At 35.3% G+C, this 22,617-nt stretch overlaps 1 long non-coding RNA gene across 3 annotated transcripts in view; it reads left to right on the top strand.

Annotated features, from left to right (window-relative positions):
- Positions 1–22,617, top strand: part of LOC309840803 — a 531,584-nt gene that overhangs the window by 378,243 nt on the left and 130,724 nt on the right. Inside the window, exon 3 of one of the 3 annotated variants that reach the window (XR_014298804.1) lies at positions 15,809–15,962. The exons of the other annotated variants lie outside the window; for them this stretch is intronic. This is a non-coding gene — a long non-coding RNA (uncharacterized lncRNA). Of the gene's footprint in view, positions 1–15,808; positions 15,963–22,617 lie in introns of those variants that run through there. 3 annotated transcript variants of the gene reach the window in all.

Here is a 22,617-nt window from a genome sequence, read left to right as displayed (position 1 = left end):
ACAAGATCTTTATTATTCCTGAGTAATATTCCATTCAGTATATCTATCATTCTACTTTATCCACTCATCTACAGGTAGATACTTGCATTACTTCCATATCTTGGCCATTGTAAATAAGGCTACAAGAAACATAGAGATGCATATTATTTTTAAATTAGTATTTTTGTTTTCTTTGAATAAGAAACAAAGTATTATATTTAAACTCATTAACTTTTAAGGAAAACAAGTAGAATCATTTTTTGTTGATGCTCTTGTTATTTTTGGCTATGAGACTGACAAAATACAGAATGTTAAATATATTGGATCAAAAATGTCTAATATAGGCACAAGCTTTGGGAAATGAACACTTTCTTACTTGTCTTTGTCAACTTATTTAAAGAGGTAAGCTGAGGCAACCTCAAATTACCAGAAATTGAGTTTATCAAGAAGAGTAGAGGGATTGCAATTTGAGAAACACCACATTCATAGAAAGCTGCAGGTGAGTCCTCTGAAGTTTTGGGCAGGCTGACTTATGGGCAAGGAGTGCAAAGAGGAAGTCCACACAGGATCCCAGCAATAAGTTGACTGGCTTAATGATGTGGAGGGATTCCTGGCAGATGGTCACTGCTCATGGAATAAGTTTTAGTCTTCTGTAGTTTAGTTTTTAGTTTTTCCTGTACCAAATTTCAAAACCCACTTTTTTGTTTTCCTTGTTGTTAAAATGATCACATATCTAATTCATTAGAGTCAGTGTGATATAAAGTATAAGAGATCTAAATTTATATTTTAATTATGTACAGAAATTAGTCTCTCAGTTCTGAAGTTCCATTTTTCTGAGATGCATATGTGAGATTCTCTATTTCATATCATCCAGGTCCACTTTAAATTGAAATTCTTCCACAGTCTGTATTATTTAACATAGTATTTTTGCTGTTTCCAGAAGAATGTTTGACCTGAGTTTCAAAAGACTTAGAAGAGTTTAGACCTTTTGGTAAGGTTCTCCAATTCTAGAATTTTGCTTCTTTAAAAAAAAAAAAAATGTACGAACCAGTAAATAGTTTCATTATGGCAATGTTTAGAACTAAGGGGGAAAAATATATATATATATATATATTATATTTTATTATATTATGTTATATATGTATATATCTCCTTCAGAAGCTGATATAACATGATGTAGCTATACATTAAAGTACAATGACTCATGAAACGTCTTGGAAATTTATCTATGATATATTGAATAGAAAAGTTTATTGTTGCAAATCAATATATGCAATATTATCCCATTTAGTTTGCTGAGTTATTATTTTATAAATTCTTTAAATATAACTATAAATATGAATATGTTTTCTAGTGAGAAAACATCAGTTAGGGTTTCATTTTTATCATGGGATTATGTGGTTTCCTGTTCAGCTTTCTTAATTTTCTGTGTCTTCTAACTTTTTATAACAATATAGTGTTAAATTACTACCTTTTATGATTAGAACATATAAATAAAATTTATTAAAAAATAGAATCATTCCATTTATTAACTATTATTTTCATGAAATAAGTAAATAATTTACCTAGGACTATTTGTGGCTTTAGGATTGGAAGCTTCTGTGAGCTTTCCGCTGTGTCTGCATTTTCTATGATCCTTGCCCAGGGCATAGCAACTAAAGGTAAAGATAAATAAATGGCTCATATTCCTTTACCTGAAGCTTTCTGTATATTTATGAAATAAATGAAACATAATATATCCAGTCTGACTGCTTCAGCCACCTGGACGTGGGTAATAATCCTTATAGCCATATTAATCACAGAAACCTCCACTCTGATATATTTGATCTGCAAAGTGGATGAAGCCACTTGCAGCTGTCCATTCAATCCAAATGAAACAGATGTTTATTTTGAGACAATTTGTTGAAAAGTTCTGTTTAAGTGGAGAATAACTTTTGAGAATAGCTATTGTGGTTCTCTTATTTGGGGAAATCTGGAGGAAAGAAAACGTAGTCACCATCATGGCAAATATTGGACTATTTTTTATAACTAAAAAAACGATCTTTGCTATACTCTTCTTAGAAAGGTCTAATTTTCTTCATTGCACTTAACAGGAAATATCATCAGAGATTATATGACTAATCCAAATCATCCATTTAGGAAGTGAGAAAGGTAAAATTTATGCATATGTATAAATATAAATATATGTATATATATATATATACCCAAATAACCATGACTTATTAGCTGGGGGAAAGACTAGGAAAGTGGATGGCATAATTATAATAGTCTTATTTTTTTTTTCTAAATGGGATGAGAAGTCTATCTGTTGAGTAAAATATGAAAATAATTCTGAATCTTCATTTTTTCCCCTATATTGCCATTTCCATAAAGCAAGAGGGTCAGTTTTTCTTGGAATTTACCTGAAACTCTTGTTTTATAAGAACAGTTATCTAGGGCAGACCAATCTAGAGAGGAACTTGTTTTCAGAGCATAAAGAATAAGATCACCTTTATTTTAAAAATGTTACCAGAAGATCCAGAAAATTGTGTAAATGAGATTCTAAACCTTTCTAAGAGGAGAAAGAAAATAAATAACTTTCCTTCAATGGTAATAGTCAATTTTCTGTCTTTAGATCAAAGAGATTGTAGCATATGGGAAGCATATAAATCAAAGTCAAAACATATTAACCTGAAAATAGCTGCAATGAGGCAAACAAATGTTTACTTGGGATCAAAGAATTACAGTTCAGCGTAAACAGATTCAGGTGGAAACTAAAATAGGGCCCTGCTTGTCTGGGGAAGCAGGGGTTTTTATGAGGAAAAGGAAGGGGGACAATTACCTGAGGTGAGGAAAAGAAAAAAAAAAGTTTTTTCTAGGAATGTTAACAAGCTAAGCTTCTCTGGATTATACACTGATTGACCACTGACTCTATCTTCTGAAAGTCCACAACCATCAGTCTTGAGATCAGATGTCCATCTGCCTGCTGATTTCTCAAGCAATTGCTTAAAATATTTGTCATTTTGCCCAGCCCAATGGTTTTGACTCAATTCAAACAGAGACAGATAAAACAGTTTCTTTGCAGTGGCCACTCTAGCTCCATTTTTCTTTTTAAGTTATTTTATTTTTAATACCTATGTGTTTTTAAAGTTATTAACATATAATGTGTTATTTGTTTCAGGGGTACAGGTCTGTGATTCATCAGTCTTACACAACACACAACGCTCATTACAACATATTCCCTTCCCCAATGTCCATCACCTAACCACCCCATTCCCTACACCCCTCCCCTCCAGCAACTCATAAGAGATTAAGAGTCTCTTATGGTTTGTTTCCCTCTCTGGTTTCATCTCATTTCATTATGTCAGTATTTCACATTTGAATAAATCTAGCTGTTTATTTAACTCAGATGAGCTGGGTCTTCATGTGCAAACTCTATTGAGCTCAGGTTTGCCTTGAAGTTTTGTCTTGTCAGCTAAAAACAAAACAAAACAAAAACCTAATCAACTCCAAAATGCTCCAAGTAATGTAGGTTTTACTAAAGAGCCTGTGGGAGTTAAAGAAAAGTCATAGCTTGGGCTCCAGGGTGGCTCAGTCAGTTAAGTGACTGCCTTCATCTCAGGTCATGATCCCAGAGCTCTGGGATCTAGTTCCACATCAGGCTCCCAGCTCTGCAGGGAATCTGCTTCTCCCCCTGACCTTCTACCCCCTCATGCTCTCTTTTACTCTCTCTCTCTCTCTCTCAAATAAATAAGAAAACATTAAAAAAAAAAAAAAAAGGAAAGAAAAGTCATAGCTTGCCGCAAGGCAGAATAAACAAAATGCCCATTAGAGGTATGTGTTCATTTCCCCCAATATTCCTTTTCATTATTTAAGCAAATTTATCTTTCCGATCTCTCCCCTCCTTATAATTTGTACTAGTTTTCTAGGGCTCTCATACAAACTGCCACAGACTGGAAGGCTGAAATAACAGAGATTTATTTTTCCACAGTCCTGGAGACTAGAAATCAAAGGTCGAGGTGTTAGCAGGGTTGGTCAGAGGCCCCTCTCCTTGGTTTGCAGAAGGCTGCCTTCCCTGGCTCACTGTGTGCTCACATGGTCCTTTCTCTGTATGTGTGCATTCCTGGTATTTCTCTTATAAGGACTTCAGTCCCTATGAGTCCTTTGGACCTCTTTTTAACATAATCACCTTTTTGAAGGCCCTATCTCCATATATATTTACTTGGATTAAGGCCCATCCACATGTCCTTATTTAACTTCAGCTCTTTAAAGGGCTTGTCTTCAAACACAGTTACATTCTTAGGCACTAGGTGATGGAATTTTAATGTATGAATTCTGGGAGGATACAATTCACTCCTTAATGCCATCTTTCCAATTTTTCCTATATTAAGAAATCCAGCTTTGGATTTTTGTATGTTTTTTTAGTAAGATTTTTTTTTTTTTTCAATTTAGGGGGTTGGGTGCGACAGAGTTAGTGAGAGAGAGAGAGAATCCCAAGCAGGCTTCATTGCAGAACCAGACACAGGGTTTGATTCCAGGACCCCAAGATCATGACCTGAGCTGAAATCAAGAGTTGGCTGCTAAATGACTGAACCACCCAGGCACCCCTGGATTTTTGTCTTTATATCCCACTAAACAAAACAAAACAAACCTACCAGCTAATCAAACATACCATTTTCATTAAGATAAGTTGTAAGAATCCTTGTATAGTTATTACAGTGGCCAGTTTTAAAAAAAAATACAGAGTCAACACGGAGTTTCTCAAAAGTGCTCTTTGTAAGGTCCTAGCCCTAAATCCAAGAGATATTTCTAAGATATTCATTCATCTTCCTAGGAGGACTGCTATTGTTAAGATATTCTCCTTATAGTTTCAGCCATCCCTGAAAAACAAACAAAAATAACTGTCTTTGGAAAGTCTACTACAAGTTTTCTCTAATAGGTATAGGTACAGACCATGTAAGTACATTGTTATATGGACTTCTTCCAAATATGGCCTCAAGTTCCCCTGCCCCTCACATCTCCCTCTTTCCTTCAACCATGTATTTACTATATCTCCAGTACTCTTCATTTTACCGTTACAGTGACTGTAAAATTCACCACCTTTTAAACATTCTTAAGTCCTATTATGATTCATAGAGACCGTTAATATTACTTCCTAGGTGATGTTCTCTGACTTACAAACTTCTAACCATCCAGTTTTTATTATATGTTTCTCCTAGAAGCTATTTCCTTAAATTAAAAAAATATTAAGTACCATTACTCTTTTCAAAAACCCAATCTCCCTGATTGTTAACAAAATAAACCAGTAAGTCAATCAAACTACTTCTGCATAACATTCAAACCTCTGCAATATCTGGGAATTTAATCTTCAGTTAATTTTTTAGCTATATGTCATTACACCATTCAAATTTGATAATATTATTACTAACTTAAGCCTTCTTTCCATTCAGTGTTCTGGGGGTTTTGTTTCCTCTGTGCTCCACTTAAGCCAGTGGTTCTCAAAGTGTTACCACTACTAAACACTATGATCAAGACATTTTCTGCAAGGTCTCCATGATTTAGACTATCTTTATAAAAATATTAAGATATTCCTTTCCTTTCCATTCTCTTTCTCACATGAGTATAAAGTGGAAATTTCCAGAGACTAGGTTGACATAAAATAGTTTATTATTTTATTTTAAAATAAATTAATAAATGCATATTTTAAAATTTTAGCAGTTTTATATTTTAAAGGTTTATTTATTTATTTGAGAGAGCATGTGCCTCTGCAAGTCAGGGGTGGGAGAGAGTGAGAGAATCCTCAAGCAGACTCACCTGCTGAGCATGGAGCCAGGCTGGGGCTCTCTATCTCAGGACCCATGAGACCATGACCTGAGCTGAAACCAAGAGTCAGACACTACACTGACCAAGTTACCCAGGTGTTCCTTTTTAGCAGTTTTAATTCATAATGTGAGAATACCAAAAGATACATGCACATTTTTAATATGTTTTTACTATGCACATTTTTTTAAAGTCTTTTTTGGTGCTAGACAAATTTTCTATGTGTCAAGGATTTTTGAGACCTCAAAGTTTGAGGACAATTGATTAAAGCTGCTTCCTCTTACTAAAATGTACTTTCTTCTTTTTTCTAGTTGCTGAGATTCTATATGCTTTTTAAGATTTTTCTACGTGTTCTTCAAAAACTGCTTCCATAAAAACCATCTTAGACCCCACTCCAGTGCTGTGAAAACTTGCTCCCATCTGTTTACTTGATTGTTCGATTCAACAATGCAGGGTTAGAGATTTCACAATTGTTAACTCATATTTCCATGGGAAACAACTCTATCACCTCAAGGGTAATGTATGTACTGTTCCTTTTATCTTTGATATTTCAGTCTCCACTTGTTTTCAAACTTCCTTAGGTTAGCACTTTTTACCCCCATTCCTGTCAGTGAGGAGGTTTCATACATTCATAATCCAATTAGACTCCCCCCACCATTTTCTCACAGTCTACTATCCATCCTGGGATCCTTCACTCTTCTAAAGATTTTTTCTAAAGATTTTGTTTATTTATTTGTCAGAGAGAGAGAGAGAGTACAAGTAGACAGAGTGGCAGGCAGAGGCAGGGGGAGAACAGGCTCCCTGCGGAGCAAGGAGCCCGATGTGGGACTCGATTCTAGAACCCTGGGATCATGACCTGAGCCGAAAGCAGTGGCTTACCCAACTAAACCACCCAGATGCCCCATCTTCTAAGCAGTTTTAAAATTTAAGTTGTATACATTAAAGTTTACGCTTTGTGTTGCTGAGTTTTATGGATGTTGACAAATGCATAATGTTATATATTCACTGTTATGCTATCATACAGAATAGTTTCACTATCCTAAAAAAAAATCCCTTGTGTTTCTAATATTATTAAAAAAAAAAAAAACCCAGCCCTAGGACCACCCCTTCACTCACCCCAGACACACACACACACAGACCTGCACTCCTGGCAACTACGCTCCATTCATAAGTTATATAGTTATGCTTTTAACAAAATGTCATATAAATGGATCAGTATGTAGCCTTTACAGACTGGCTTATTTCAGTTAGTAATATGCATTTAAGGGACACAACTAGTATGGCTTGGAAGCTCATTATTTTTTATTAATGAATAGTATTCCATTGTGTGACTATGTCTCAGTTTATTCATTTACCTATCGAGGAATATCTTGAGTGCCTCTGATCCTTGTCAATTATTACAATTAAACATTCTCATGCAGGCTCTTGTGTACACACAAACTGTGAAATGAGTTGGGGAAATACTTAGGAGGACATTGGCTAGATGGTATGGGAAAACAGTATGAGTGTTTTAAGAAGCCACTAAACTATCTTCCAGAGTGGCCGTATCATTTCCATTCCTAACCACAATGGATGAGAGTTCCTTTTGCTTGACACTCTTAACAACAATTAATATTGCCAATTATTTGTCTTTCTATGCCTCTTTCCCCCTTTCTTGGAGGTGTATAGTAGCATCTTCATACATTTTTAATATGTGTTTATTTTGTATTTATATTTTAACTTTAAAATATTATTGGACAGCTTAACTTCTGGTCTTCCTTTGGTCCAGCTTTTCTTAATGATATGAGAAATAGTCACAATATGCAATTATATAATCTTTTGAAAAGAATAGGACAGGTATCTCTTTGTGTGTGTGTGTGTATGTGTGTGTATGTGCACGCATGTGTGTACATAAAGCTGTTATTTGTCATATTCAGGTAACTCAAAGAGTCGGCATATGGGTTTAATTAAAATTAAGCAAGCTAATTTGATAATTATAGAATTAGAAGCATTTGGGTTTCAAATGAAGAATGATTGAAATACAAATGTTATTGGGGGAAATAAATTAAGGTGAGATTTGGGGGGAAGGTCTCACATTTTCCATTACTATTTCTCCATTCCCATGTGAGCTTCAGTACTGAGACATTGATAAAGCAGTTAGACAATTCTTTTCATGAAAAGAGTCTAAGACATATTTAATGAGGTAAACACAGTTATAGGTTGCATTTGTTATAAAAATTTTTCTCTTTTAAGTTAACCATTTCTTTAGGAATTGGTCCAATCTGACACTAGAAAATAGATGACAAGATGATTATACTAATAAGCCACTCAGTATGAAACCAATCTGTCCAGTGTTTCAGCACTACCAGCAAAAGCTAGCTCCATTCTTCTTACTACCTTGTAGGACCTCTCAATGCCTTGGGGGTCTCAACATCCTTTTCTTCTTGTTTGATGAGCTGATTGTATGCAGATACAACAACAACCTGAGTTTTTATATAAGCTGTTGACTATTTGATTTTAACCATTTTAATAACTAAATGATAGTTATATCTCCTGAGTAATACATTATGCATTATGCATCACATCTATGAAAGTGGAACCGGAAAAAAAAATGTGCAATCTACAATATTTAAGTTTGTGGTCGCAGAGGCAAGAGTTTGAATCATGCTCACCTGCCTAGAAATTTGCATCACTTTCTTAGAACTTCATTTTGCTCATTTGTAAAATGGAGAAGGTAATATTTGTCTGAGTTTTAGTGAGAATTAAATGTAAGGAATAGCACTTTATAATCACCTAAAAGTCTCCCTTCTTCCTCAATGAGTAATTAATAATTGTTTCTCCAGTGCTTCATTGTCACTTGCTTAATTACCCCCTTTCTGCCCACCCCCACCCCTTAAAAAAAGTCTAGAATGAGAAACCAATGTGTTTGCAGACTTATTTTCCTAGGGGAAAAAAAAATGGCAAAAGTAGTATAAGAAATGTTCCCCTCTCCCCAAAAGAAATAGTCCCTCATGGTTTCCAAGGGGAATTCTTCTCATGTTCAAAGATCCCAATTTATTTCTAAAGATTTTATTTATTTATTTATTTGGAGAGAGAGAGTGAGAGAAAGAGAGCACAAGAGGGGGATGGGGGGGTGAGAGGAAGGAGGGTCAGAAGGAGAAGCAGACTCCTCATTGAGCAGGGAAACCAAGGTGGGGCTTGATCAAGGGACCCCCAGGACTCTGGGATCCAGGACCTGAGCTGAAGGCAGACCCTTAACTGACTGAGCCACCCAGGTGCCCCAAAGATCACATTATTTCAATGATGTTGTCTCTTCCCTAGTAACCAGATTGGAGCATAGTCCTCAACACGGAAAAGAAGGCAATTTAGAAATTCTTTTTAAAGTTTGCATTACTTTATTACCAAACTGTGACAAAAGCTATATAAAAAGAAGATTATCAATTTTATCTTACTATAAATATTGATGAAAAAAATCACAAATAACATTTTAGCAAACAGAATTCAGTAGCGCATTAGAAATCCAATATATTATGACCAAATGTGTTTTGATCCAGGAATACAATATTGGGTCAACATTAGGAAATATATTAATGTGATCAAACAAATTGCATGGTCATATATTTACATGCTGAAAAAGCATTTTTTAAAAGTCCACCCATTCTTGATTTTAAAAGTCTCAATAAGAAGGGGGAATTCATTGACCCTTCCTCAGTATGATAAACTATTTCTATATCTCAAGAGAACAAATACCATGCTTGATAGGGACATACTTAAATTAGGAATAAGATAAAAATGCTCACCACCATCCCTACCATTTAACATTGTTTTAGGGTTTTAACCAATAATATTTGATAAATAAATAAGATAAAGGCATAAAAACTGGAAAAAAGAAATCAAAGTGTTCACTACTTGCAGATAAGATGATTATATACCTAGAAAACTTAAGAGAATCAAGAAAAAAATACCATAAGTGATAATTCAGTAAAGATGTAAGGTAAAAGATAAAGTAATACACAGAAGTCAGTAGCTTTTTAATGTAGAACAAAAAAAATGGTTAATAGAAGTAAAGAAAATAAATTTTATTGATAAAGATAAAATACGTGGAAATAAGTTTTTTTAATTTTTTTATTTTTTTTATTTTTTTTTTAAAGATTTAACTTTTTTATTTTTTTATAAAATAAGTTTTTTTAAATGTAAACACCTAAGTGAGGGAACCTTGGAAACAGTTATTTGATGATTTTAATGTTATACTGATAAAATAACACTTGGTAGCCTAAGGATTCTAAAGTTTATATGTAAAAACAAACAAGAAATATTAACGGAGTGAAGATGAGGAAGAGGGAGGGAGACTGTTGAAGAAGAACTATACTTTAGTATATAATAATGCTTTAATTACTAAAATATAGTACAGCTGTTTAGGCAGATCAATAGGAGAGTATAGAAAGCCTATAGAATAACTCAGTTATGGGGGAGTCAGCCTCCAAAAGATATGGAGCTAGGCTTCATATTACACATCAGAGGGGCACCTAAGTGGTGTAGTCAGTTAAGAATCTGAATTTGGTTATGGCTCAGGTCATGAACTCAGGATTGTGGCATCAAGCCCGGTGTCAGCTCTGTCCTCAGCACAGCATGGAGTCTACTGAAGACTCTTTCACACTCTTCCCCCTAAAATAAATAAACAAAATCTTCATACTACACATCAGTATAAATTCCAGATTGAACAAGTATTTAAACATGAAACATGAAAAATACCTCACACAAATTTAGAAGACTACAAGGGAATATTTTCCTATAACTTTAGAGTTATAAGAAACTTTAAAGTTTTTTTCTTACTCAAAAGGAAATTCTTGGTAAATCTGATCATTTAAAAAACAAAAATGTTTCCAAATTTGTCTGTCTGTCTATCTACACACAATAAAATATATATATGGCAAAGGCAAAAGACAATCAACAAAATGGAAAAAAAAATTTGCAACTCATAACACAAATAAAAAAAGATACTTTCCTAGAAGTTGAGAAGAATCTCAATAACACTAAAATAAAATGGGCAAGGAGTATACAATCTCATAGAAAGAATACAAATGTCCCGTTAACATGTAAAATAATGCAAAATCTCATAATAAAAAATCTTCAAATTAAAACTATTTTTTTTTCCTATCATACCTAGGGTCAAATACTTAGACTTATATGCTGCCTCCCACCCCGCTGGAAAATACAAAGGAGATCCTATGCCCACTGGTCCCCTCACACAGATTTCACTTTTGAAAAAGCAAAATAAATTAGTGATGTGCTCTCGCTATTCACCCCCAAGAAACAAAAGCCTAGTTTACCTTTTGTATTCCTGCTGGGCTTTAGCTAATTGACAGTTGGAATGCTCTGGGTTTACCTGTGTTTGCAGGTATGAAATCTTGGCAAGCATCCAGCACTTATCTTCCAATATATTTCCTTCTCCATTGAATCTTGAAAAGGTCCCTGCAGGTAAAACTTGTTATGCTTCCTTTGGTGCTTTTCAGAGATGTCAAATGCTGGCTATAGCACCATATATAGAGGGACCGATTGATCAACTGATCGATCGATTGATCTATTTTTAATTGAAATGCAGGGACACCAGGGTAGTGCAGTCAGTTAACTCTCTGACTCTTGGTTTCAGCTCAGGTTGTGAGCTCAAGGTCATGATATCGAGACCCACTCTCTCTGAAATTTCTCACTCTGCTGAGCCTGGAGGAGCCTGGAGGAGCATGGAGCCATGCTCCAGACGCAGCATGGAGTCTGTTTGAGAATCTTTCTCCTTCTCTCTCTGACCTCCCCCTCCTGCCAAAATAAATATTAAAAAAATAAAAATTGAGATGTATTGTTGATGCGAATACAAATTAGGATAGCCACTGTGGAAAACAGTATGAAGTTTCCTCAAAAAATTAAAAATAGAAATACCATGTGGTGAGGTAAGGCCACCACTGGGTATCTAAACAAAGAAAACAAGAACAGTAATTCAAAATGATTTGTGCACCCCTATGCTTATTGCAGCATTACTTATAATAGCCAAAATATGGAAACAACCAAGTATCCATTGAAATATAAATGAATAGAAAACATATGGTGTATATATAATGGAATATATGGATATGTTATTATATACTAATCTATATATATATAATATGTATATAAATCATATATATATATTATATAATGGAATATTACTCAGCCATAGAAAAGAATGTGATCTTGCCATTTGCAATAACATGAATGATTATACGAGAATATAATGCCAAATAAGTCAGAGAAAGATAGATACTGTATGATTTCACTCACATGTGGAATTTAAGAAGAAAAAAGAAAAGAAAGGACAGAAAAGAAAAAGAAAGATGGAAGAGAGAGAGAAAAAAAATATAAAAGAAAGAGGCAAAAAACAAAACCAAAACCTTTATTAAATCAGAGAGCTGGATTGCTTGGGTGGCTCAGTGGGTTACAGCCTCTGCCTTCTGCTCAGGTCATGATCACAAGGTCCTGGGATCAAGCCTTGCGTTGGGCTCTCTGCTCAGCAGGAAGCCTGTTTCTCCCTCTCTCTCTCTGCCTGCCTCTCTGCCTACTTGTGATCTCTCTCTGTCAAATAAATAAAATCTTAAAAATAAATAAATGAATGAATAAATAAAAAATCAGAGCACAAACTGGTGGTTACCAGGTTGCAGGGTGGGGGAGGGGAGTTAGGTGAAATAAAGGAGATTAAGAGCACACTTACCTTGATAACCACTGAGTAATGTATAGAGTTTTTGAATCATATTGTTGACCTGAAACTAATATAACACTATGTTAACTATATTTCAATAAAGAAAACAAGAAGTTTAACATTAAAAAAAAAAAAATTGAGGTATAGCATTGGGATCCCACCACTTCTCCCTGACCATGATCTCCTTTCTGAAAGGCTGGATTTTGAAATAGTAACAAAAAGGATCACGTTGCTAATATTAATAGCCAGCTGCTTTTTATTGCTTAACCACACATGGCCACAGATAGAAAAGGAGGAACTACTCTGAGTGTGTTCAATGGGATATAAGCACTAAACCATAAAGGATGCTGAAACTGGTAGCTGAACCAAAAGAATCCATTCAGTTTTATTTCTTGGCTTCATTTCAAGTTCCTTCTCATTCTATATGAAATATTTAGAGTTGAGAGATAATATAAGATGATTGTGACACTTCTTTTAAGAGTTTCCTTTAAAAAAAAAAGACTTCTCTAAAAATTATTTTGCAAATATTCATGGAGTGGTCCATAATTCTCATAATTCTTACTGAAGTTACAAAAGCAGACAGCCAGATATACAGACAAATATCTGGGATAAAATGATGTAACTATTAAAATGTATTTTTATACCTCTATTAATACACACAAAAAAATGTGATCTAGATTATGATAAAGTTTGGTACCATGAATAAGAGCTACTTAATCTTTTCTGTAGCAGTTAGAGTAAATCAGGAAAATGGATTAAGATAAAGGACCTCTTGCAGAAATTAAAGTTTATATAATTTGGGGGGAATTGGGGAATTGAAGCTTCCAAGGGGAGTTGGAGGGTTGGAGGGAAGTCACCAATGTTCTCCTTTGAAGCAAGGGCCCTGGAGGGCAGGGAAGAGCTTGCAAGGATATCTTGCCTTAACTTGTGGTCTAAAACTCCTAAGGGAAATGGTGAAGTCATTAGAAAGCTGCTTCCTTGCAGTCTTGTTGCTGTTGGTTAGTGGAGCCAGTGGTTGGAAAAAAGAGCTGGACAAAGGACAGGAGAGAAAGAAAATAAACTGGAATTCAGTAGCACTTCATGTACTTCTCTTATTGAGCAAGGATAAACTCAAATGTGCAGGCACCTCCATACCTGTCTCCCACTGTATCTGTCCATGAAACCCTTCAAGGAGTAATGGCTACCAACTCACTCTGCATTGCAAATCTCACATAAATCTCAGACTAGTACCCACAGTAAATTTGGATCACACACAGTAGAAGATTCTGAGAAATATACTATCAGTTTAGCACGTTGACACTGAATGGTAGCACTATGCAAACAACACAATAGATAAGCAGATCCTTTATTACATTAAAGTTAATTTTCACAGCTCCTCCATGTCCACCCCAAAATCAAAATTCATCTTCTAGTTGAAAATGAAAGGAAATAAAGAGACCTAATGATTTCTACCTTCTCTAGTGGTATTGAGACATAAGTAGAATAATATTTACTCAACATTCTATCATTGATATTGGTTGAGTGGTCTGGAGAGAAGCATTCAGGACTGGAAATTGTTGGTAAGGCTAACAGACTATTGGCTAAAATGTAAATGAGGGAAAATCAGTGGGAGGCTGGCTACAATCAGCAGCTTAGAAAATATAATGTAGAAGCACTTGGGTGGCTCAGTGGGTTAAGCTTCTGCCTTCCCTTAGGTCATGATCTCAGGGTCTTGGGATGGAGCTCCACGCCAGGCTCTCTGCTCCGCAGGGAGCCTTCTTCCCCCTCCCTCTCTGCCAGTCTCTCTGCCTGCTTATGATCTCTCTCTCTGTCAAATAAATAAATAAAATCTTTAAAAAATATATATAATGTACTGTTCGTATGTGTGACAGTCCTTCTTCATGCATAAAAGACAGACATTAATTTCTTACCAAAATCCTCTACTGATCCCAGACTTACCCGTTAGAATCCTTCCTAACCTAGGGACTTCAGCTAGTCACTGTCCATTAGAATTGGAATATGAAAATAAAAGAAAACAATTCTTGCTTGCAATTATGATCTTGGAATATCATCAGAAATCTGGAACTTGAAATTGGAAACCTGAGGACAATGCTTACATTTCAGGTAAATACAGAAACACAGATTTTGCTGAAATAAAAAGAGAGTTTAATGATGGAAAGAATACAACCTTCTTTATCTGGTATTTCTGGGTTTGAATTCTGGATATTGATCAGAGAAATTTCTCTCTCTGTTTGCATCCTCCCCAAAAGTGGGAGTAAAAATACCTAAACTATAGATACAACTATTGAATGAATTAATATATGTGAAATATCATCTATTAAATATCTGTAACGATGATAATGATGATGATAATAAAGCTTGAAATGTTGTGGTTGAATTCAGGGAGGAGAAAGCAATGTGAATATCAAATGGGAATCTCATCAAATGGAAATTCTTGGGCCATTCAGGATGCAACTTAAAAATACATATGATAGAGAACTTTTCTTTAGCCTGAATCTCTAACATTTAAGTTTCTAGTTAGAAATATGACCAATGATCTCTTTTGCTTTCTTTAAATATGTCCCATTCAGGGACAGATCTAGGTTTTTCAAGGCCTTGAGCATATAAAATTTGTGAGTCTTTCTTTAAAAAAAGGAATGCAAACATTACAAATATAAAATTAGATTTGAAAATGAATATTCATGCAGAATAAGATATTACAATAAATTACTGTAGACTAAATGAGTCAGGCCCCTTTTTTGGAGATCTCTTTAGGCAATTTACAAGTGATTCTTAGAGATGCTTTCTGGTTGCTATCCGGCTTATCCTACCTGAAGACTGTCCAACTCTTGGCAACTCCCAGCCCTCATAAGGGGCAGGACCAAATAAGCACTTTGAAGCTTAAATTTCATCAAGTTCACAGCAAATCCTCTTCTGGTTCCACTTTAAGTCACTCTATTGAACTAGTTTGGCAACAGCAAATGCAGTTCTTACTGCATATTAATTTTTTCTTCAAGTATTATGCATTGACAACCAAATTTAAAATAAATGTCTAGTCTACTTTTTAGGAACTCAGGCCTCCCAGAGAACTGTTTTTCAACTCTAACCACTCATCAGAATGATCTGGGGCACTGTTAAAAAATGTAAATGCCTGGGCCTTACTCCTAGAGATTCTGATTTAAATGGTCCTTACTGGGGCCAAAACATCAGTGTTTAAAAACTCTCAAAGTAATTCTAATTTAAAGACAGGTGATTGAAAGATTCTAAAATATTTATTATATTTGGCTAAAAATCTGCATTTTTTAATGGTGGATGAAAATTAAACAATATATTATTTCTTAATTTCAGATTGTTTACAGGATAAAACTACACAGAGCTACAAAATACCCACTTAAGAATGCCCCCAAGCAGATGAAAGATGAGGGAAGAAAAGGAATTTGAAAAATTCCAAGTTTATTTTTCCTAGAAAAATAAGGATCAGACAAATAAGAAAGAACAAGGTATGTATTAATATACTTTTGTTGATTACAATTACAAACCAAACTTGGAAAAATTTAAAATAAATGAAAAAAAATATTACCAAGCAAGGTAATAAAATATGACTAGATGTTAAATATCCCTGGATGACTCAAAATAGCTAGTTGTAGCACATCTGTAGGTGGGGGCTTTTTTTTTTTTAATTCCAGACATCAAATTAAAGATTCTGACAGTATGACATGTTATGACATGATAAGTTCTGTCATTTTGAATTTTCTTTCTTCCTTCTTTATTGGTTTTATTTAACAGCAAACATGAATTTTCTTGGACACTCTTGTAGCAACTATCATTCAGCTTTTCAGTCTACCAAGGGGAAGATAGAATGGGAAAATAAAATAAAACTGTAGTTAGAAACAAAGTAAGAAAAAAATCATTTGCCCCACTTTTAAAAAATAGTGTCAGTTTGGCAAAGAATTTTTAAAATCTTGTATTTTTGATATTTAGTGTGGTTCCATTTAGCTTCAGAGTTGGCAAGGACTGAAAGGAGAAATGATGTCTATTCAGATCCAAATAAGGAGAGTTGAGAAAAATGACCTAATTTAGTTGTTTTCAAAACCTCCTTTTGCAGTGGAATCCTTTATTCCAACAAAATCTTACTCAAAAGCTCAATATGAAAAGCAGAAATAGCAGAGCTGGCCTAGGTAAGAAGAAACTCAGGAAGGTTCAGATAGGACCCTTGATGGGTGGCATTAAAGTGCTTTGTGACTTTTCTCTTATACTTTCAGTAACCCTTGTTGCACATCCTAGAACCCAAGGAAGATGTGTAAAAGCTAGTGGTTTAAAAGCCACTGATCTAGGGAATTCAGTTTCAGATTTTGCTGCTAACAAAATAAACTTTTTTTTTTTTAAAGATAAGATGATTTTTTTTTCCCCTACTGGTATCAATAGATAAAAGCAAATAATGTTCTGTTTGGCTTTCTGTCTTAACAATGTGCAAGCTCTATGGCTCTGAAAGAATCCACTGAAATATGGAGCAAACTTGAACTCAATACATTCACTGAGCACCTCCTCATGAAATGAATTCTGTAAGAAGCTACAAGAAATCATGTTCCAACACAGGAATATAGAAAATAAATAATAGGGGTGCCTTGGTGATTCAGTTGGTTAAGCAGCCCACTCTCAATTTTGCTTCAGGTCATGATCCCAGGATTCTGGGATCAAGTCCTGTGTCAGGCTCTGCACTGGGGGTCTGCTTCAGGATTCTCTCTCTCCCTGTGACCCTCCTCTTTCTCTTCTGTAATAAATAAACTAATCTTTTTTTTTTTCTTTGAATATTTTATTTAATTATTTGGGAGAGAGTATGAAAGCAAGAGAGTGTGAAAGCAAGAGAGAGAGAGACTGAGAGAATGAGCCTGGGGGAAGGGGCGAAGAGGGAGAAGCAGACTCCCTGCAGAGCAGGGTGCCAGACATGAGACTCAATCCCAGGGCCCCGGGATCATGACCTGAGCCAAAGACAGATGCTTAACTGACTAAGCCACCCGGGTGCCCAATAAATAAATCTTTAAAAATAAGTAAGTACATACATACATACATTAACCAATCAATAAATAACTTCTCATTATGAATAAGTGAGAAGGAGACATGCATGAAATCAGAGGGTGTGGGAATATTGGAGGTTTAGTTGCAATTTCAAAGAAGGAAATTACAATAGGTCTTACTGAGAAGGTGACATATGAGAAAGAGATGAAGTAGTTGAAGGACTAAAGCATGACTCTATCTGGAGAACATCATTCCAAGCAGAGAGAGGAAACAGTAGATAGGTTCTGTGATGAGAGTGAATTCTGTTGGAGGAATGATAGTGCAGCTTGGCATGATTTAAGAGAGAGATTAGTAGGACCTGGGGTCAGAGAGGTAATGAAATATGAATAGAGCATGGTAGATCACAAAGACTTTATAGATCATTGTGTGGCTCTCCCTCTGAGTGAAATAGTGATATAATGCAAGAATTTTAGCAGAAAAGTGGTATGTTTTCATTTTTATTTTAGTTGGTCTGCTGACATTCAGGTAGGGCTTGGAGACAGGGCAAGTATAGAAGCAAAAAGGTCTTTTCAAAGCCTATTTGCAATAATTGAGAAAATGATAGTGATTTGAACTAGGAGGTGATGAGTTTAGAATATTTAAGACTTTTTAAGATAGAGATAAGAGTTCTCTAGTCAATTGAATGGGTGGATGCTATGAGAGAAAGAGAAGAGTCAAGGATTGTTCCACGTTTTTTGGCCAAAGAAATTGAAATAATGGAGGTGATGTTAACTGAGGTGAGAAAGGCTGGTAGTTTAGCACCTTGAGAAAGAAGATCAGATGTTCAATTTTGGCCATCTTAAATGTGATGTCTGCCAGTCATTCAGGTAATGATGGTGAATGATTTGGAGGAACACATCAACTGTTTAAGACATAAGTCTGGAACAGAGATATTTAGGTAAGAGTCATTGTCAAAATGGATGATATTTAAAGTCATGTGGCTAATAAAATTACCCAAAGAGTGACTCTAAAGAGAAGAGAACAAAAACAATACCTGGGGACAACATTAACAGCCAAAAAAGTTTTAATGGAAGAAATGGCATTATAGATGGGCCTCAAAAGTTGAGTGAAGTTTTTATAAGCAGATACATGAAGACAAAAGCCCGTTTTTGACAATTTCCTTTCCAATAACTCATTATATAACTGATTTGGTAAGAAACTGATTTTCTCATTTCATCACTTACTGGCTTTGGAAATGTTTAATGTGTGGTTTTGACCTAGGTCATGGTGCTCTTATCCAGTTATTTGGGGGCATCTATTGATGTAGCTCAATATATATGCTCAATCTAGGTTTTAATCAGTCAGACTGCAGTCTAAAAGGAGTCCTCTTTAAGCCAAAATTTATTGCTTTCCAACACAAGAAGACACATTTGCAGCTTCAGATTATTTAAAGCCAATTCAAATACCTACTAGGATTGCTAAATTGGATAATCCTAGTACTTTCAAGTTGCAAAACACTCATGAAACTAATCCTTTTCTCACTTCTCTCTTCAAGTGAACTACTTGATGTGACAACACTGAATACTCACTTCTCCAAATGCACCCATTGCTTTTTCATTGCTTTAGCTCAGGGAATTATTTCTACTGATGATGCTATCCTTTCTAGTTTCTCCCTTTTCAAGTACCATCTTCCATTCAAGTGCTAATACAATCCTTGCTTCCAGAAATCTTTGCTGTTCTCCCAAATGAAAGGAATGTCTCCCTTTTTGAATGGCCAGAGTCTTTTTCTAATGCCTTTCTTAGGATATATAGAGATGGCAAGTTCATATTGGAACTTCTTGTGATGCTTGGCCTCTCTAATATTTTGCCTATATTTGGAGAAGAGGGATTAAGAGTAAATAATAAGCATAGGGTCTGACACATAGGAGATACACCAAAAAATGTTGATGCGTAATGACGTTTTCCAGACTATATTTGTGAGTTGAAATTTGACTCCTTCTCATTTATCTGTATCTTTGTTTCATTTATGGCTGTCTGTTGCTTTTTTATAGCAATTATGGCCTTAATATAGATGCAGTTGAGGACAAAGATTAATCAAAAAGCTAATAATTTGAAAGGGAAGAGATTGGTATGGTAGCTACTTTAATTTTGTGAAGAAAGGATAGTCATGGAAAGTAGAAGGAGCCCTATTTTATTTAACACTGACTGCTATGTGTCAAGGGATTTATATCTCATCCTCTCTTGTCCTCAAGAGTGCCTGTAAGCTATGTGTTCAAATTGTCCATCTTACAAACAAAGGAGATGAGATTCAAAGACATGAAATGATCTTCCAGGGGTCACATAATTAACATGCTACAGGAACTCAGGTCCATTAGTCCCCAAATCTGTGCCTTTTCCTACTATATTTAACTGCTTCTTCAGGCCTATGGCCTTTATTTCTATACTAAAAATTCAATAAAAATATTTTGAAAGTTTTTCTTTTTTTTAAAGAGTTTATTTATTCATTTGACAGACAGAAATCACAAGCAGGCAGAGAGGCAGGCAGAGAGAGAGGAAGGGAAGCAGGCTCCTTGCCAAGCAGAGAGCTTGACATGGGGCTTGATCCCAGAGTCTGGGATCATGACCTGAGCCAAAGGCAGAGGCTTTAACCCACTGAGCCACCCAGGTGCCCTGAAAGTTTTTTTTTATTCAAATGCAAATTTATGAAAATTCAAAGTCATGTAAACAACTCTACCATATTGGGTCTGAAGTACCTGAAGATTACCTGAGTAGGTATCCTGAAGGGCACGAAAGGCATTAGCTCATGAGGCAAAAGTACAAATTCCATGAAACTTGGAAAATATGAGGAATTATTTAAATAAACCCCACCTCTCTACTGAAAAGGTCACCATAGTATGGAAAGAAAACTACTTCTAATTACAAGTAATAACATTGTTCTTCAGCAGTTGACTTGTTTTTCATACTCCTTTCTAGGAAATCTCTCTAGAAGCACCAAATTTGTTTTGATTCTAAATGTGTTTATTTTAATAAAGGTACTTTTTAAATGACCTTGCCTAATAGTCAGCTCTGAAAGACAGAGTAAACTCTGTGAGAGCCCTAAAATTCAAAACAAAGCCTAGCTGTAAATTGGTAATGCAGAGAAGGTATAAAAATAGAACCTTGGATCCCTCCTGGGCATTAGTATCACTTTTTTTTTCCCCCTAAAGAAGAAAAGATCTGACTGCTACCTCATAGTCTTTCCATGAGCAACTGAGATCAAAGAAAAATAATTTATTTTTAATGTTGGCATGGAAGATGTAGCCTCAGATGTGGCCATCATTTTATCTCAGATTGGTTTAGGGCTGAGGCTAATCTGAGATGTTGAGAGTAGGAGAAATTTGCTGTTTCCTGGAAACTCAAACTATAGAAACAATTCATCATTTAACTAAATACAATAAGGTGGACTCTGTGTCAAATCCTATGGAAGATAATTGTGACACAGAGAAAAAAGAAGCAGTGCCCTCCTCAAGGGGTTCAGTCTATTAGGTGGGATAAAGGTAGACATCTAGAGGGTGGGGAGATAGTAGGTGTACCTAGATCATGTAATTTAGGGCCAATCCATTTTATAGGAAGGAGGAAAGACTTAACCCAAACTTGAAAGTAATGAAAATACTAAATGCTCAAGGTATATCTATGAAACAAATAATTTAACCTTCAGAATTCTATAGTTGAAGGTATTAATGCCATCTTGAAGCAGTAGAGAGCCAGTGGATCTAGCCTCAATCCTCCAATAGAATCATAGATGCTGAAACAGAAACCCCAAAGGCAGAGCCATTGCATTTGTATTTTTAAACCTCTTCCAGATGATTCTAATTCTTAGCGAGGATTGTAAACCATTGATTAAGATAGGGGAAAACAAGAAATAATGATTTCCTGCAAAAAAAAAGAGAGAGACAGGTAGATAGAGAAAATATTTTCAATTTTATTTAGGGTTATAGGGAAACTGGGAAAAAGAAAAGAGAAGAAATAGTGGAAGAAGGTGAAGGAAGAGAAAGAAGGAAAAAGATGTGATTACATGTTCTCATTCTGGAAACAATGAAGGTGTTTTTGTTCCTCTTTCTTTTTGTGGATTCATTTGACCAAAGAGATTACTGTATCAAGTTAAAGTTAAACCCAACTTTAGTCTGCATTCCCATCTCTTTGAGTTCTAAGAAAAACAATTTATCTCTCATAACCTTTCTTTAAAAGGAGGGATTTACAGTACATCTATCTTTTCATTCCTCTAGCCATTCCCTTCCTGGAAAATAGCATAATAAGTAGAGAAACAGATTAAGTCTTCTCTCAGCTCTAAACTATTTGTTACACACACACACACACACACACACACACACACACACACACACACACTCCTATGTACATACAGCAAGAGAAAACACCTGCTTACTATATGCTATGCTTCAACAGTTTTAGGAGGAAGCTACAGATGCATCAGGTGAACATGAACTCTACTGTTATGGGTTGGATTATGTTCCCACAAAGACATGTTGAAGTCCTGTGAATATGACCTTTTTTTGGAAATAGGGCCTTTGTAGATATAATCCAGTTAAGACATCAAGGTCATTAGGGTGAGCCCTAATCTAATATAACTGGTGTTCACATAAAGGGAAAGCAGAGACATAGACATATAAGGAGAATGCTATATGACTATGGTCGGGGGTTAAGGTTAGAGGGGGAGAGGAGATTGAAGTGCTACAGCTGTAAACCAAAGAGCATCTGGATCTACCAAAAGCTGAAAGAGGCAAAGAAGTTTTCTTACCTAGTGGCTTTGCATGGTCCTCTGCCAACACCTTCATTTCAAACTTCTAACTTCCAAAACTGTTAGAGAATAAATTTCTGTCAATTTAAGCCACCAAGTTTCTGGTGCATTATTATAGCAACCTTAGAAAGCATGCAGACCTAGCTTTACATGGTAGGAAACAAATAACAACCACCTGATGATGTGGTGAATGAAATTCTTAGAGATGTCTTGGAAAAGGAAGAAAACAGATCCATTGCTTTCTTTCTTTTATAACTCATTATGAAGAGACATAATTAAATGAGCAATCGCATAAGCTGAGATATTTGTTAAGTGGAAAGAACTTACAAGGTGACATGGAAGCATTTAACAGTGACCCCTGATTTAG

Source organism: Mustela nivalis, assembly GCF_964662115.1.
Source record: "Mustela nivalis genome assembly, chromosome: 9".
Classification (NCBI taxonomy): Eukaryota; Metazoa; Chordata; class Mammalia; order Carnivora; family Mustelidae; genus Mustela; species Mustela nivalis.
Note: the sequence above shows the minus strand (reverse complement) of the source record. Positions and strands in the feature narration are given on the sequence as shown.